The 4,427-nt window shown below is 39.1% G+C and overlaps 1 long non-coding RNA gene across 1 annotated transcript in view; it reads left to right on the top strand.

Annotated features, from left to right (window-relative positions):
* Positions 1–4,427, top strand: part of LOC102194038 (uncharacterized) — a 39,579-nt gene that overhangs the window by 23,701 nt on the left and 11,451 nt on the right. The window contains exon 2 of the long non-coding RNA XR_312414.1: positions 1,151–1,256. This is a non-coding gene — a long non-coding RNA (uncharacterized LOC102194038). The remainder of the gene's footprint in view (positions 1–1,150; positions 1,257–4,427) is intronic.

Here is a 4,427-nt window from a genome sequence, read left to right on the forward strand (position 1 = left end):
CATGCGACCGGCTATTGCAGTTAATAATACAACAGCTTCTTGTCATTATTTGTTTCTTTTTATCGCTGTGTGACTGTTTTCATATGAAAAATTTAAATCTCTATTAGATTATGATAGAAAAAATGGTGATTTGGCCTAGCACATGCACACCCCACATACCTTGAAACATTAGTTTTAGAGGCCCAAAACACCCAACCGAACCATTTAATTTTGTTAAATTAAAGACTAATTATGTCTTGGGTTTTAACTATTTAATAATAAAGAAGGAAACATCACAAAAAGCACTTAAGGTCATGAAAATTATTTTCAATTCATTGACACATCCACCTTATTTATTGAAAGTATCGGTATCAGCGATACTGGCCCATATCTACTTGTTATCGGATCGATACCAAAATATGCATCTTATTGCTAGCCGTGGGGATTAGTCAGGGCTCTAGAAACTAATTGGTTGGATATTCGATCTAATTTCTCAATGGTAAGTTGAAAATAAAATAACTGTACAACAAAATACACAATATAGAACTATATAAGAATGTATGAGAGTCATAAGCAGAGTCTCTTAAAAGATGCCATTTTGGGGGCCTTACACACACAACAGAGTATTATTATGTTGAAGCACAATACGTATCACTCCGCGAGGATCCTGACTGTGGTAGCCTTAATGCTCTGACAATCCATCAAGCGGTGCAGCTTTGTGGACACTTTTTCAACAGTGTCCACTGCCTCACTGTGGTTTGATCTGAATCAAGTGTAAGTTTGTGGACCTTGTTGTTAAAGTCAGTGGAGCTTTTTATGTGGGTGTGGGGTGTGTTCCCCACAAAGGGTACTAGGATGGTAGTAATGTGCTGGACAATGTTGTAGGTGGCTGAGTTTATGCTGCTACCAATGAGCCTGAGTGGGACTCCTTCTTTGTGTATCTATGAAAGTTCATATATACAGGGTGCAGCATCCACCGGGTAAAGGTGGTGGTATGCAGGGAGCTCAGTGGCTTTTTCAAGTTCTTGTAGGCAGCTGATGACTTTCTTTTTGCTTCTGGGGTTTCACCTTGAAGCTTCATAGGTATTGTTGTCACTGAGTGTAGTAATGTTTATTTGCTCTGCTTCTTCTTGTCAGGGATAAAATACATATCTATACTTTTGATTCCCAGCTGAGTAACAGGAGGAGAAGAGTCTGGTGGAGCAGCAGAGGAACAGTTTCAGCCATTTGGACTCAGCTCAGCCACTACAGAGGAAACAATGACTTCAACACAGGAGGTGAGAAAAGTATCTCAGTTACTGTTATTGAAACTGTGTGCACAGTAGAGCAGGGCGATATGGCCAAAAAAATATGTCACACTATGTATTTGAAAATTTGAGATAACGATATAACTGACGATATAATTTTTGCGAGACAAAATACAACTCCACAACTTTACTAGCGCAAAAAACCCCCCATCCATTTATTTTCACTTAAACAAGCGGCTGTTTTTTTATGTGCATTAAAGCTATATAAATATTTAACAGTGCAAATGCTAATTCCTTGCTGAAAGCTTAACCAAAGTGCATTTCCAGTAGAAATGTGCTGACATATCCTGAGCATAACCATGTATAATATCCACTGAAGTTAAAAAGAGGTGCTTTGCTACATTAAACTGCAGTGTGGCAAATAAAAAAAGTCAAAATTGTATTTTTCGGACCATAAGGTGCACGGGATTATAAGGCACATTAAGCGAAACAAAGCAGTCAGATAAATTAAACTTTATTAAACTCATTCTTCTTGCTTCCTCCACTTCTGTACCATTGATTCATTAATGCTGTATTCTATCACAGCTGCTCTATTCCCATGTTGTTGCAGTATATTAATGACTAACCTCGTATTGTGGATGGATTATCTCAGTTGTTCTCCTGACTGAAGTTTGGTCCGTTTACAGCATCCTGCCATGCGATTGCATTTGTCTCTAACCATCAGGAACCTTAACGTTAACTTTTATAAGTGGAAAAGTGTTAGTGTTCGTCCTCCAGCTTCACTGTTTATGTTATGCTAACATAGCTGTGTCGCTAGCGACGACGTAGCACATCATTATATACCAGCTAGCCCAACTTCAGTAACCCTACAAACATCACTGCTGTTTAGTTTCCTGTCTTCAGTTATGTTGGAAGTGATAGCAGAGCTGTACGTTTGAATTTTTTCAGAAATCTCTCAGTCAGAACATGTTATATCATGCTGAGGTAACTAGCGAAACTAGCGAGCTAACTACCGGTAACTTCCTGTTAACTTCTAACTCCGTTAAATGTAATAAATTTTGTTTTCATGGATGCCTGGAAGTTAAACATCATAGTTACACCTGGTAAAGCAGCAATGCTGATCGTTTTATTAAAGATGAAAGAATTTGGACAGTTTTTAACTCTCAGTGATGCTGCAGTGTTCGTTTGACTTTGGGACCTTACAGGACAGAGTTTAGGACCCAGATTACTCCCAGATTTACGAGCACCTTAGTCCGACAAATACGGCAATGACGACGGCCCGCTTGTATGTTCTACAATAAATGTTCTTTGTTGTATATCTGACGGACAAACACCAAACCAGTGAAGTTGCACCATTTTTAAAAACCAATTCTGGTTCATCCGTTTCACTCAACAATCCGCTTTCTCCCTTCTCATTCTCCGTTGCCGCCGTGGTTTTTCGGCTATGTGCGTATGAAAACAAAGGCACTGCGCATGTGCGCTTTACCCATATTCTGTCGCGATATTTTATTTTCTTATCGTTGCCCAACATTTTACCGGTATTACCTTGAACGGTATAATATGGCCCAGCCCTAGTGCACAGCTGGTTGTTTTTTCAAGTTAAAGTCAGCTTTATTGTCAAAGACCATACATACAGGCCCTAAGTGTACACTAAAATAATATAAAGATAAAAAATAAAATAGGAGCGTTATGTACAATAAAATACTGTACAGTTATTTATTTATTTATTTATTTATTTATTTATTTATTTATTTATTTATGTCCCGTTTGGATCTTTAGCCATCAGAATTGTTGTCTTAAGGCCAAGATAGATGCCAAGCGGATTTATTTTACCAAGTGGATCATCATGGCCTTGCCATATTGGTCCATTTGATTGACCTTTATTATAATTATGAATTTATTTTATTTTCAGTTGCTACAAACGGGACAGACTGTACAATTATTTAAACAGCAGTGTCCAACACAATCATGGTGCAGGAGCCATACCACACGATGCAGCTGGTGAGGATACTCTCGGCGGTGCCTCTGTAGAAGGTGCTCATAATTGGGGTTGAGGCTCTTGCTCTCCTCACTTTTGCAGAGGCTGTAGAGTCGTTATTAAGCTTTGCTGACATGTGACGCAGTGTTTTTTGACCAGGAGAGATCTGAGATTTGCACACCCAGGAACTTGGTGCTGCTTACCTCTATAATGGGGCGATATGGCCAAAAATATTTATCACGATATACATGTGAAAATGTGCGATAACGATATAACTGACGATATAATTAACACGAGACAAAATACTTTACAACCAATGTTCCCTCTAATTTTTCATGTGTCTGAGCGAACACACAAACTCCCTGAGCGGGCACTTGGACCACTGTGAGCAACAGCAGACGTGTGCACTGTGGTCGCGCTAGTCCATTGAAGTTACATGGTTTATTAAAATAATAAAATTACAGCATTTACATTTATGTTAGACTACTTTTAATTAACTGATCGACATGGTACATTTTCCGAGCAATAGGAAAGGGTGGGGGTGTTTTTGGTTTTGTCTTTGCTCACAGGCGGAGAGCGTTTTCCTTATAAAACGCCGTTATGACCATTTTTTCCCCCCCGCAGTAAACAACGACAGTATTCAGGAAGAAAACCAAACATTGCATTATCATAACTCTGGTTTTACGTGGCCGATCAACACAATTTAAAAACTGGTATAAAGTCCACACTTTTTCAATCAACTGTTCCGTCTGTCCTGCTCACATCTCCAATGGTTGTACATGTTGTCATTTACTTGACTTCACTGCACATCAGCCGCTTTGCCAGCTAAAACACTGGTGTCGGCACATAAGGACGCTGTGATAGTGTCCTTATGTGCAGGCAGGCTATAGACAGGCTATATATGAATGTGAATCGCATTATTGGCTGGACTATGGGATAAGGTGGCATTGTTCTAATCCCATACGGGAGCAGCCAGTCACTTACTGACTAACACTGCACAGGGCTTGCAAAATCGCTACTCCCCATTTTTCATGAAATGAAAGATTTTCTCCAGCGATCAATATTTCTTCAGTTATGTTATTTTCATTCCAATTCTCATTGTAGCACGTCATTGTAATGTGAAACTACCAACAAAATGTGGTGGCAACACACCTAGAACTTGTTTGTTGACATCTTTGATTCCACTAATGGAGTTTCAGTTTGTTCCACGACTGCATTTCACT

The sequence above is a fragment of the Pundamilia nyererei genome, unplaced genomic scaffold (assembly GCF_000239375.1).
Source record: "Pundamilia nyererei isolate P.nyererei 1_Seehausen unplaced genomic scaffold, PunNye1.0 scaffold00581, whole genome shotgun sequence".
In the NCBI taxonomy this organism is placed as follows: Eukaryota; Metazoa; Chordata; class Actinopteri; order Cichliformes; family Cichlidae; genus Pundamilia; species Pundamilia nyererei.